The sequence below is a fragment of the Indicator indicator genome, chromosome 10, assembly GCF_027791375.1.
Source record: "Indicator indicator isolate 239-I01 chromosome 10, UM_Iind_1.1, whole genome shotgun sequence".
NCBI lineage: Eukaryota > Metazoa > Chordata > Aves > Piciformes > Indicatoridae > Indicator > Indicator indicator.
This window is the reverse complement of record NC_072019.1, coordinates 7574652-7588994: the sequence shown is the minus strand read 5'-3', so window position 1 is coordinate 7588994 and position 14343 is coordinate 7574652. Positions and strand designations below refer to the sequence as shown.

At 38.0% G+C, this 14343-nt stretch overlaps 1 protein-coding gene across 3 annotated transcripts in view; it reads right to left on the bottom strand.

Moving 5' to 3' along the window:
- The window catches only part of DNAJB4 (DnaJ heat shock protein family (Hsp40) member B4), a 28071-nt gene that overhangs the window by 13352 nt on the left and 376 nt on the right, over nucleotides 1–14343 (bottom strand). The gene's annotated exons all lie outside the window — the stretch shown is intronic.

Here is a 14343-nt window from a genome sequence, read left to right as displayed (position 1 = left end):
ATAAGATTTTTAGTTTTTGTTTAAATGTCTGAATGAGTGTCCCCTAAATTCTCAGGAAGACTGAAGAAAACTTTGAATCTATATAGAATTTGCCTAATAGAAGCCCACTATAACCTACAGAGGATTTTTTATGAACCAAGAAAGTGACATTTACTTTTTTAAAACAAGACTTCCTTTTTAAATCTAAACCCAAAAACTGCTTTTTCAACATTTCACCTTCAGTTCTGAATATGAGTTTGGATATTCATCTTCTGCATTCCACTCGAGTTAGTATTTCAGTGAAATAATTGTTGCTTCAAAAATATCTTTGCCATTATTCTAACAACCACAGTTTAGCTCACATACATGGACAAGTGCTACACATCAGAAGTCTGGCAGAACACTGAGAGCAAGGTCATACCACTTCAGGTCTCAGAACAGTTGCACTTATAACGCTAACTCTGGATTAGTTGCTTTCTCTAAAAAAGCCTTCATAAGAACAACTAAAATAAACGAAACAGTCACAGTAATAGTCACACTGATCCCAAACTCCAGATCAATTATAAATCAGCACCATTATTAAGTAATTTTAAGGAAAAGCTTTGAACCGTAACAGTGTCATTATTCCCTGAAGTATTTCAAGTTGAATAAAAATGCTCATTATTTCCTTCAAGCAATTTCTCCTGCACTTCTCACCTATTAATCTCAGAAACAGAGCTGAGAAAGACAGGAGTAGATCACAGAACAAGTTAAAGAGCAAACAAAACCACAAAGGCAAATTCCAGACAGATCACAACTATAAATACACATGCATACGTAAATGTCAAGGCAGAGGAGCCAAATCCCTCCCCATAAAAAGCTCTTTCACAATTAAGTATCATAATATTTGCAAGCACACATTAATGAATTACTTAAATTGGCATTTATCTGCAATGGTTTGAAGACAGCACATCCATATACAGTAGTAAAATTTCCTACAAGATCATCCATTATTTTCCTACAGAAAAAATTTTGACAATGAGTTTTCTCCTCACTATCTTTAATTGTATGCAGTTTCTGACTGAGCTATGTTTATACTTTTGGACTGTGAATAAGACCTTCTACACACAAAACCCACTATTAACTCCTCAGCTTCCATAGGTAGTCTTACGTAAAGGAATAAATTTTACAGTTTATAACAGAAGCAACAGAAGCAAACTTCAGTTCTTTGCAGAAACATGCTGCTACTGTGAGGAAAGAAGTTCATTGTACATAAAGCTTCTGGGGCTGGTTCTACATGTAAGTAAGTAAATCAAAAAAAGAGATATACCACACCCAAAAAAAAATTAAAAAAAAAAAAAAGAATTATGGTTACAATAGACAATGACATTAGCTTTGTTAAACAACATACTTCATTAACTGGGCACACTGATTTTATATTTTCATATTGTGTACATTGCATTTGACACACTCTTTTTGTAAAATAGTCAAATTGAAATGCACCCCAAAGCATTTTTCCGGTTTCTGTATTACACATGATAATTTCTTTCCTGAAGCACATGCAGTGGTGCAATTTAATGCAATTTAATGCAATTGAAGCTTACATTAAAAAGACTTGTGGACTTACTGCCTCACAGGTTAAAAAAAAAAATAAAAGAAATTAGGTGGAATAAGCATAGTCATGCTTTACAAAAATAAATATATCTGTAAGGGAAGCCGGTTAAGTCACTGTGAAACAGTATTTCATAGGACACATACCTACTATGCTTCCTATATTTAAAAGTTGAAACTGTTATCTAGAAAGATCTGGTCTGGTATTTTTTTGGTTCTAGAACAGATACTAAATGAAACTACATGCTATAAAGTCAGCCCAGACAATTAAATTCACTACATTTAAGTTATATCAGTCCTAGCATCAACAAAAATATTTTTCTATTTTACATATAGGCAGTATCTACTTCAAAATAAGGTTCCAATATTACTAGAACATACATGCAGTTATGCCTCTGTCAGCAGGCCAAAGGACATGTTTTTAATGTCTTCTGTGGAAAAGTTCACTTTAAATATGCATTCCAGAAGTCAACATGAATTTACAGGTCAAGCATACTGATATCACACAGAGATATACTGTTACCACTTCTGAACTTTCAAAAGCAATTTTTAAGCCTGTGATTCATACAGCCTTCAATTTTATTTGGAAAGTTGACACAACAAGACAGCAGGCATTGTCTGCAATTTTTTTTTTAAATTAGTCTTATTTTTTCTTGGTATTTCTGTAACAATAGAACAAAACCTATAAATGGTAGCACAACTGAAAATTTCCATCATATTTTCATATTAAAACTTACTATCATTTCTTATATGTTCAGTTATAGGGTTGGGCTTTTCCCTTTAGAAAATTATTACATGTTATGCCCTACACAGAAGTATGCACAACACTAGGGGGAAAAAAGAGGCAAGTCTCAAGTAGATTTTATATTAAACATGATTACAACTACCTTCAAAAACCTGATTAGACACTAATAGCACACGCATACTGATCTATCATTGTGACATAGCAAGCTTACATGTCATTAACGAAGAATTGCTTTCTCATACCTGATTCCTGTCTATTAAGTCACAATCTCTACTACAGCTGAAGAATTTTCCAAATTTATCTTTCCACCGCTGAGAGGAAATTAACATCTTCTTGCAAGTCGGCACAGTTATTAGTCTAGGACTGGCTGTCCTGTATTGCCACCACCTTGCCTCACAAAGGCTGATTAGACTGCACTCAGAAGAACAAAAGCAGACCTCCAAACTGTGGTCACACAAAGCAACACACAGGCAAAGTATTGTCATCTACACATTAAGGCTCCCCTGGTATGAAAGAATACACATTCCAAAAGTGCTTTTCAATTCCTTACTTAGATTCAGTGTCCATTTCAATTCCCACCCACATAAAATTCTGTAAAAGGACTCTTCTTCAAAACAGGCTGATCGGTCAACCAGGAAAAATGCTAATCATGTAAAACTTTTAACAGGGTTCCTCACATCACTATGTCTATTTACCACAGTCACTATTACAATCTTCAACTAGTTTACAACATTGTTGCCATCCACCATATTTAAAAAAGTATGCAAAATTAGTAAGGAGAAATATCTTGTTACCAAAAAAGACCAAATTCCCAAGAAAGCTGAAATTGTGTTTCCTACGACAAAATGTTCTGTTTTGATAAATCTTGCACAATTTGTTATGAAGTTATCAGTCTGGGGCACAGACAGTTAAAAAAAAAAAAAAAGGCATAGTAGTTCAAGTTCCTCCTTTCAATTTTACATATAATGAGGACAGATTTTTGTCCTAACCCCTTGCGGTTCAAACTCACACAGGAGCTTACCCCCAACTCAAGAAATTCTGTTCTAAAACAGCCCATATGCAAATGAAGAGTTAAACTTTATCATACATTTATCGCACTGTACCAGCCAGACACCAGAGCCATCAGCCTTTCCATGTTGGTTATATAACAAGACATTTAACACGAAGAGTTTAAGCCTTCATAATTGTTCACTGTTTTCCTCCATCACTAGTTGCTCTTTACTTGATTGTATCGAGTTTTACAGCCTTTCCGGCAATTGTTTTAAGAAACAACATACTGCTGCAATACAAGCCTCTCAGAACCTAAACACATTTTCAGTAGTCACACAGGAGTATTTTATTGCTTATACATATGCCATAGGCTTCCATGATACTCTGCTCTCTAAACACGAATAGTATACCACATAAAATAGAAATTCATTATAAAGATTAGGAAAAAAAAAAAAAGTACTGATTAATTCTGATCAGTAGCAAAAAGAAAACAAGATTGCTTGTTATCCAGGAAAAAAAAGCAGATTAAAGTGCTAGAAGGTACTAGGAAAGGAATAGAGAACAAAACCAAAAAAACTATGAACAGCACAATATCAATAGCGTAGCTACACCACACCGTGCAGTTCTGCTCCTCTCAACTCCCACCAACCAAGTGTGATAATAAAAAACAAACAAAAAGTTTTGAGAAGGACTATAAAAGATATCAAAGACATGCAAATGCTGGCTAGGGAGTGAAAGACAACAAGAAGGGCTTCTTTAAATACATCAACAGTAAAAGGAAGAATAGGGAATATTTGGTCCATTGTTACATGAGGTGGGAGATGTGGTGACAGATGATGCAGAGACGGTGGAATTACTGAATGCCTTCTTTGCCTCAGTCTTCAATGTCTAAGACCGGCCCTCAGGAATCTCGGACACTGGAGGCAAGAGAGAACTACTGAAGGGAGGAAGACTCTCCACTGGTCAGTGTGGAGTAGGTTAGAGATCACTTGGACAGAATAAAAACACCCAAATCCATGGGCCCTGATAAGGTGCTGAGGGAGCTGGCTGATGTTGTTGCTGTACCGCTCTCCATGATTTTTGAAAGAACAGGGGAGGTGCCTGAGGACTGGAAGAGGGCCGCTGTCACTTCAGTCTTCAAAAAGGGCAAAAAGGAAGACCCAGGCAACTACAGACCAGTCAGCCTCACCTCCATCCCTGGAAAGGTGATGGAGGAGCTTGTTCTGGAGGCCAAGAAAAGAGGGTTATCAAGAGTAACCAGCATGGATTCACTGAGGGGAACTCTTGCTTGACTAATCTGACAGCCTTCTAAGAATGCATCACCAAATGGATAAAAGGAGAGCAAAAAAAAAAAAATTCAGCAAGGCTTATGATACTGTCTCCCATAACATCTATGTAAGTAAACTCAAGAAAAGTGGGTCAGATGATTGGATCAGGAGGTGGATGGGTTACTGGCTCAACAACAAAGAACAGAGTTGTGATCAACAGCACAGAGTCTGGTTGGAAGCCTATGGCCAGTGGTGTTCCTCAGGGATCAGTACAGAGTCCAGTTTTGTTCAGTATCTTCATCTTCCCCTGCATGAGGGGACCGAGTTTATCTTCAGCATGTTTGCTGATGATACAAAACTTGGGTGGGTGGCTGACACACAGGAAGGCTGTGCTGCCATGTGACAAGATCTAGACAGCTAAAAAAGGCAAATCTCATGAAGTTCATAAAGGGCAAGTGCAGGGTCCTGCATCCGGGGAAGACCAGGCACCAGTACAGACTTAGGGGATCATCCTGCTGGAAAGCAGCTCCATGGAGAAAAGATCTTGAAGTCCTAGTGAAGAGTAAGGTCTCCATGGGACAGAAATATCCCTTTGTGGCCAAAAGGGCCAACAGCATTCTGGGGTGCATTAAGAAGTGCATCCAGCAGGTCTAAGGAGGTTCTCCTTCCCTTCTGCGCTGTCTTGGTGAGACCACACCTGGAATCCAGTTTTGGGCTCCCCAGTTCAAGAGAGACAGGGATCTAATGGAGGGAGCCCAAGAGAGAGCTAGAAGGATGACTGTGGGACTTAAACACCTCTTCTATGAAGAAAGACTGAGAGAACTGGGACTGTTTAGTCTTGAAAAGAAAAGGCTGCAAGGAGGTCTTATCAACATCTCTAAGTACCTGAGAGATGGGTGTCAAGTTGAAGGTGATAGTCTCACCCAGTGATAGGACAAGGAACAACGGGTACAAGCTAGAACACAGGAAGTTCCACCTCAACACAAGGAGACACTTTACAATGAGGGTGACAGTTCTGGAGCAGGGTGTGCAGGGAGGCTGTAAAGTCTCCTTCTCTGGAGACTTTCAAAACCTGCCTGGATGCATTCCTGTGCAGCCTGCCCTAGGTGATCCTGCTTTGGCTGGACCCAATGATCTCTAGAGGTCCCTTCCAACCTCTAACATTCTATGATTCCATGTAAGAAACAACTGAGGAGGCTTGAGTTCTTCAATCTTATAAAAGAAGACAGAAGTCACAAAGGTCTACATGGTCTACAAATGATGTAGAGAGGAGGGGGACGAGGCATGATCTGTCCATGACCTGCTCCAATCTCAGCCAGAGCCATCGCATCAAACTAGCAAAAGTTCAGTTCCAACAATAAAGAAGTTCTAGAAGTGGTAGAATTTCCTGATAAAGGATGCCAGAAACTCAAAAAATTCTTTCAGTAGAATACTGAAAAAAATAGCATAGAAGAGATCCACTGCAAGTTTCTCAACTGGGAAGGGAGGTTAGGCATTCTTATAGTTGTAACTATTTGGAAGAGGGGAAGGTGAAAAGAGGACCAAGTGCTTGCTCTAGTCTAACTTCCCCTGAAGCATCTACTTACGGCCAGTTTCAAACACAAATTACTGGGATAAACAGACTACTTAACAGACAACCAGTTCAGCATTCTCTAGATGAGCACCCTGACTATACTAATTAAAATTTCAGTGTAATTCAATTCAGCTACTTCCATGTTCTACAGAATTACCACTTTCTAACACAAGCTTCGAGTGTGAGCATTAGCATTATTGTAAAGCAGCCTCAATGACACACAAACACTGCCCAAACTATGGATTCAGCCATATGCTTAAGGTTTGCTCCAACTAACGTATTAGATGAAAAGAGTTTGAGTACTCATTATCCTAGCCTGATGGCTTGTCATATAAACCAGAGTATTGGTTTCTATATGTTTACTAATAATGAGTTGAATGATTTTTTTGAACTGCCAAGCAGGGTTGGTGGGAACTTTTACGCTTTGGGTTTTTGGGGGTTGTTTTATTCATTTTGGGGGGTTCTGTTGCTGTTTTTCTGTGGAGTTCTTTTTAAGTGTACATACACAACAGGCATGTTACTTAAAATTGACCTCTGGGTAGCAAAGGTTGGGTTGTAGTGGTTCCTACTTGCAACCATGCTGCCTCTCCTGTCACCTCTCCATCTGTTCGTATGCAACAAACTATCAGTTGCCTATAGGCTGCCAGACAATTTATATATACCACAAAAACAAACCAAACAAACACACACACAAAAAAAAAAACAAACCCAAAACAAAAACCCCAAAGCAAACAACATGAAAATACATGAAGTTAGGAAAATTAGAGTAGAAGTCTACACATCTGCTTACTCTACAACCTTGGAAAATAAGCATTAAATGTTTAGTACATCTGTATTGTTACCCAAGTGGAATAAGTGGTGGTGTTTACAATAAGACTTTTTTTTTAAAACAGGAATTTTGTAACACTTATAAAGATATTTCTAATATTCCAGTTTTCAGTAAAAGTGAGACTTAAGTTCACAGTAACATTGAATGGCTCTTGCAGCACAGATGGGATAGAATTCTCCCTAGAAGCACAGAGACAAAATACCCAGCTCATACACTACTCCTGCAGTCCAGCATTCTCCACACTGCAGACCAGGGCCAGCTGGCACAAACCGAAGTAACATTTGCTCTGGGCTAGCTGAGACTGGACACAAGGCCAGCCAGCTCAGACCCTGGGAACTGCAACTGGCTCCCTACCAGATCTTCCACCAAATGTATCCTGGAGTAGAAGAACGCCTGTGACCTAACAGTAGTGCTATGCACTGATTAACGGGAAAACGACAATGGAAAAAATAGTGCTAGTTTCCACAATAACCCTTGCTGACTTTCCTTCAAGAAACTGGAATGGAAAAAAGTTTTTAAAAGGCATTTTAAATGCATTTATTTAAAATAGCCTACACAGAATTAGCTATTGTAACTGCTTAATCACCCAGGAAACATTAGGATAGGCAGAATGCTTCATATCTACTTCAGTGGAAGTAGCATATAACAGCTCCTCTTTTAGCCTTACATTCATGGAAAAGTGAGAGTATCCACCACATACAACAATTTACAGGTGCTTGTGTTAACTATGGTCGCAATTCCTACATTCACAGAATGCAATGCTAGGCGCTTTCTTTGACCAAACAATAAAATTGACAACCTGTTGTTTCAGCAGAGGCAGCAGAGAATTCAGGGCACCTGTAGAATAAAGATACTGCTTACACATTAGCTCTTGCTAAAAATCTCTAGGAAGTGGCACCGATGTGACTCAGATGTGACCTGATCTGAACCTTTCTTTCCAATGGTTCTCAGCCTATTACTAAGTATTAGCATTCATTCTATTTTAAAAAATCAGCACAAACACACCGCCAGATCAGAACGTTCATTAATGGAACATAAGACATTACAGAAATATTTTCCTAATGGAGAAGATACTTCACATGTTTATACTGAAGACTGATAGCTCATCTAGTGTTTTATTACTACTTCAGTCACATTCCATAATTAAGAAACAGAAGTCATGTCTCCAAGGTTTTTTACCTTTCTGCAAAAGTACTGGATTTTTTTCCTGACACAATTAAAAAGCTATTAGTAAACAGAATAGCTAAGACAAAAAAAGCTAAACATATGATACTGATCACAGTCATGGGTCACATATAAGAGGGGGTAGGGTGAAGGGTAGGTGGAAGATGTCTGCACAATTTCTATCCACACACTCTTTTTTTATTAGGGTTTTTTGTTGTTGTTTTGTTTTTTCTTTTTTTCAGTAATAATTACAGGAAATACACAGTTTCCAGTAGAAAATAAATCATTTTCTCAGTTATGATGAAAAGAGAAACTACAGGACCAATTCATTTGGAAAAGTGATTCAGCTACATGGCATTGCTTTTAATTGCTGTTATCTCAAACAAGATGAAGGTTATTAATGCATTACCAAATAAGGATCTGCATGCATTTTTGCTGTGGCCACGTGATCACACTGTTCTTACATAAGTGAAAGGAGATGGTCACATTAGACGCTTTTCCAGAATGTGCTCGTCAAAATCCTACCCAGCTACTCTGATTCATGCAGCTAGTTTTACATGCAAGGCTGGAAACGTACACACTGAACTGTTGTATAAAGACAGGAATTTGAAAAGGACATGTCAGAACAACTGTTTAACCTGAAAGGAAAATCTATGTCAGTAAGCACACTTCCACACACCTACAGAAAATAGAAATACAAGCAGTCCTAGTTATATTTACCAGATTCTGCTGTGACAGATGTCAAAATAGTGTTTCAAATGTTTCAACCACATGCCATAGCTGAAATCTAGTTTCTCCATCGTTTCCCCCCTTCCCCCCTTTAGTCAACCCCGAAGAGTTTTGGGAAAAGATGAAAACAGAGAGTTTAATAGACCTACTTTGCAGTTAATAACACAAAAGACTTTATTCCTCTGGATTAACTGGTGCATGCCTAGCTAAGAGGTAAAGAAAGTACAACGTGGAAAGATGAACAATTAAGCAGAAAAACATCTAGGTGTTCTAAAGTGCTAATGTTTTAAAGTGATAATGGAATAGATGCTGAAACTTGCTAAAAGACTACAGAAATTCTATAGTTCAGGGAAAATTTCCCCCTCAAACTCATATTAAAAGTTCCAATTTTGCATAGAAGCAAGTCTTACACATTTCACCTTAGACAGCAACATATTTTAACTTTTCCCCTGAACCTTTTGAAAAAAATGCAGTACAAGGAACAGTGATGAACAGAGAACATCCACAAATAGAATTTATCAGTTCAATAACTATTTCATGAAAATATTACACAGAATCAATTCACTCATAGGACAGACTCCTAACTGACAACAAAACTTCCTGTACAAATGAAATAAAATTTTTCTTCCTATTTTCTGCTGAAAATACCAAGTCAGTCAGAAGGCATACAGGTGTATGATCTTTCTTTATTGAGTTAAAGATAAACTTATGTGATCTCCTGTCTTCTTGTTCTTCACTTGAAGTCCTATCATGAAACCCACATCACTGAGATTTTTGGATTGGTATCTGATGTTAACCAAGCACCATTCATCCCTTTCCAAGTCCAGCAGCATTGTTATTGAGTGCTGAGAGTTGTATTTAAAAACGAAATACAGGAATTTGAAAAGCACATTTTAAAGGACATTTAAAAATTAAATACAACTGGGCTTTTTATGGTTACCCTAAGACCCTTTTACTCTCTGACAGATACTGAAGGTGTGGTTAGTCTACAGCATTCTCTAAGGTACCTTTGAATATTGATTTATTAAAGAAAAAATCCTTACATATTTACAAACATCATGGAAAACATTTATGTTTTCCAAAATATGTATGTAACCTTTATCAGGATTTTCAGTTTATCTAAATTTGTCATAATCATGGGTTTACGGTCATTTAGAGCTTCTAAACTATCTCCTCTATTTTTCCTTCCTTACCCTCAGAAAAGATTTAACTTGCTTGCTTTTTCAATTGACATCATGATACAAGCAAAATTTGGTTAAAAATAATGTTCACAAATTAACAAATACAGGTTTTAGCTGTAATTAAACAGTATAAAAAAGAATATTACTAGTGATCAGGCCTTTGTAACAGGGAAGTAAAACCAGTCTTTTTAAAGCAATCAAGCTTTTCCCATTTTGAGATAAGTATTCAGGATACCACTGCCTTAATACAACAAGTATTTACACGCTTATTAACAGGACTTGAACACACCCCCTTCAGTGTTCTGCTGATAAAGGAGATACAGTAGACAGTTCCATACTCTGCAACTACTACTGCAGTATTTGCTCTCCCTTTCAAAGTACCTCAGCCCCCATCTATACCTCATTCACAGGTAATTTCAATGCCTATTTCCCTCAACCAATTTATTTCCAGTGATGCTTCTTACACTTCTTCCCCTCATTCTCTCATATGGGAGTTTTACCGATGTTAACAGCAAACAAACTCTCAGGGCTCTCAAAGCTTTCCTTCCCATGACATCCACACATAAACATTCACGCCTCTAGAACAAGTCCAATGCTGAAGACTGATGACCACATTAGCATGCTGACTAATATTACCCAGTTGCCTTTTTGCACCGCATTCTTTCTATATGGTGACCCATGCTATCCCACTGCACACTTCAGTTGTACTCAAGAAGTTCATGTTCTCAGATTTATTCTTCTGTATTTGAGACACAGCTAACACAATGAAGGCCTAATGCAATTTGATAGCCTTCTGTGAGCTAGTTAGAATTTTTTTTCAAGTTTAGCTCGTAACAGATTAGCAGTTGTCTGGATATAGAGTGCACACGGAATCTTCTCTTAGTTACTTAAGGGAAATGTCTGCACTAATAATGTTGCAGATCCTGGACACCCTTTGCCAGAGAGGGAGGATCAGTTGACTGGATCTGATTCAGTAGATCTAAATCTTCAAAAGTGATGAAATCATCAGAAACCAATTACAAATTTCCCCACACCAGCAGTGACTTGCAGAAAATATAATGGGTAGATGTGAAGTTATCACAACAGCTGTCCTCCTCTGATAGTTGAGACCATGATCATTTTTTCATTTATAGGTGTTTAGTGTACCGAGGCATAGTAAAACAAAACATGTTACCCTCGGAGTTGCAGAAGCAACCTTGGAAGAAATGTAACCCTTTAGTTTATGACCCTGTGAGAGGTCTCCCTACCTGTACTAGCAAATAATTTCTTTAAAGACTGCCTTACTCTTCAGCCTGGTAACCACAGATCAAAGTTGAAGTCAACTGTTAAAAGGAAAAAGGAACCCAAACATTCCAACAACAGAACTCAAATGCAAACATGCACTGAAGAGTCTTAGCTTGCGCAAAGAATGAGTCAGCTCCACATTTTTGCAGTATCTGAACTAGTTAATTTCGAAATATCCCACAAACCTTTTAGTCTAACTTAAAGTATTCTTCATAAACACAATGTTTTGGAGTTTTTTTATAGAAAAGTCATTTGTTTGTAGTTTTTTCCCCACAACTCTCCATTATTTAAGTCTGTGATAACCCACACTATACATAAGGAAAAAACAAGTTTTCTGATTTGTCAGATTTTTAATTTAAACTAGCTGTTTCCCAGTAATTATACCTACTAGTACATTGCAGTCTGAGCATTGCTGAAAAACACAACAGCTATGACCTGAACACCATGAGAGATGGTGTTCTCATATCTAAAATGTATAGTTAAGGGAGATACCTTCCTCCAATCTCCAAAAGAAATACTGCAAGATGTTTTAAAACTCCATATTCTCTGTAACTGCTTATCTACTATTATTGAAATTCTGAAAAGTGGTGTATTTCTCTTCTTATACATCCTTTTTTAGTAAGAATGAGTTACTACAGAAGCGAAGCTTATTTTACACAACAAAAGGAAAGTTCTCATGTTCTAGTAGTGCAAAGATATGCTTATATGTTCTACCACATTTAACTTCTTAAAAGGTCAATTTGAGAAAACAGACAATGAATAATTATTTCAAGTGAGAAAGCAGAATAACCTGGTGTATGCTGCTTAACAAGTCAGCAAAGTACTTGAAACAATATTGTAGTTAGCACTGTTAAGGTGGTAAGATCCTCATCCCCTCTCCATTTAGAGAGTGAAAGTAGTAATATCATAGGGATAATTTTCTCAACAGAAGCATAATTTAATAAAGGGAAATGGAGATAAAGTGCTTAAGAGAATTTTCTGGCAGATGGGTGCCAAGGGCCATCAGAAGAAATACAAACAACTCTGTAATTTGCTAAACTTCATGTTATAACTATCTGAAAGTCTAATACAGTGACATGAAGAATTCAGAAGACTGAGAATCATATCCACACTAAATATATCTCTCAGCTTTCAAACAACTGTAAAAAGTTGGTAACTACTCCAAAACTGACATTCAGTTCACATTAGTTGCTTGTGAATGCAACTGAAACGGTTACGGTAACAGACAAAAGTGTTTTCACTAGCCCAAGACATTATAATTGCTTAAAAATATCATTAGTGGTACACAGCTACTAGCTTGCCTCACAGAACTCAGTGAAGAGTCATTAGCTTATTTCATAACAATAAAAAGCAAAGTACATAGCCACTCCACATCTTCTGGTAAATGAAGAGCCATAAAAGACATAGCCAGCAGCCAACATTAGCTTCAATGCATCATAGTCAACGTCTATTGCTCTAATTATTAATTTGCATAGTACGGCTGGTATACTTAGCCAAATTCTCAACAACAAAGGAAATTAAAAATAGTTCAAGGTCACATTGTTTAGAAATTGTGAAGCCGAGCGTAAAAATAAAGTTCCCACTTTACAAAACCCCTTTTTGCTTTTCTCCCCAGCCTACAATAGCTAACACAGCTACATCAATCTGAAGTATATGATAATTCTTCTGAACATACTTTTCCAGCAGCAGTATCTCAGCAGCAAAATTTCACATAGCTGTAATTACAGCTGTATCTGCTGAGAAGCTTGGAGGAATGAACCTTAAAATCCTTTTGAGCCATACTACTTCAAAAGTTTTAAAGAGAACAAGGGAAAAAAACAGTCTAACACATTTTTGGTAGAGTTACCTAGAAGTGAAGATGCAGGATAATCTGACCTCAGCAGCAGCACCATCTCAAGGTCTACAAAAATTACAACTGAAGGGACCAGTAAGGAACCAAGAACTTAAGGCAGCATAGAAATACAAGGTTAGCCAACAGAGAAGACAGCAAGATGCATTTTCTTATGTGACTTAAAACAGCAGCGCTCCTTCTCTGCATATAGCACAAAATTCAGCTAAATCCAAAACAACTGTTACTTAATTAAAAGCACTAACAAAAGAGAAACCTAGGCTCACTTAGGTTGGAGGAGACACCTTACACTTAAAAGGGCGTTTAGGGGGAAAAAAAGAAAAACAAACAAACAACAAAACCCACAACGTAACATTCATGTAATTCAGAAGCCTACACAGAAGCTACAGTTCAATACATATAGACGAATTATTTAAAAACTGCAAAGCGTCCCCTTAGAAAGCAGTTGTACAGCTTAGTTCCCCTTCAGTATTATTTCTTCTTTACTGCAATGATACTTAAGTATATACTCTGTGTAGTTATTTAGGCAAGAAGGCTTTGCAACACCGTCATCCATATTCAGAGTAACAGTTCACCTCCACCAGGTCACAGGACCTGAACAGTCCCCAGTTTAAAGTATTACTACCTCAAATTTTTCACTAATTTTGTGTTTGCGCAGACAAGGAAAAAAAAAAAACCAACTCTAAAAACTGTTTAACAACAGTGACCATTTTCAAATAAGAAATAAACCACCATGGACGCTGTGGGAAGATGCAAGTGAAGCTCCCTGAAAAGTAAAAGAGAAAAGCCTACACCGTTTCGCGCGGCGATAGAATAGCCGAAAACCTGTTCAAAACAAGACACGGGCCGCACCTGAAAAGACACGACGGGCAGAGTGCCCGAAAGAGCTCGGCTCGGCCGCTCCGCGGGGTTCGGAAACAAGCCCGACGAGGCGCCACTCGCCTCTTCACTTGACGGCAAGGTTTCTCCCCCGGAAAGGGAGCTCGTATTATTTACCATAGTTGTCACACAACTGGCACACTGACAGCACCAGGCGGCCGCGCAACGGAAGGCAGCACAACGTTACGAGGAGCCCCTTCAGAGGGCAATGCCGCACTGACGCGGAAAAAAGGTCCAGGTCCCTATTCAGAGCTTAGGAAGACACCGTTGCTATCCCCACCAC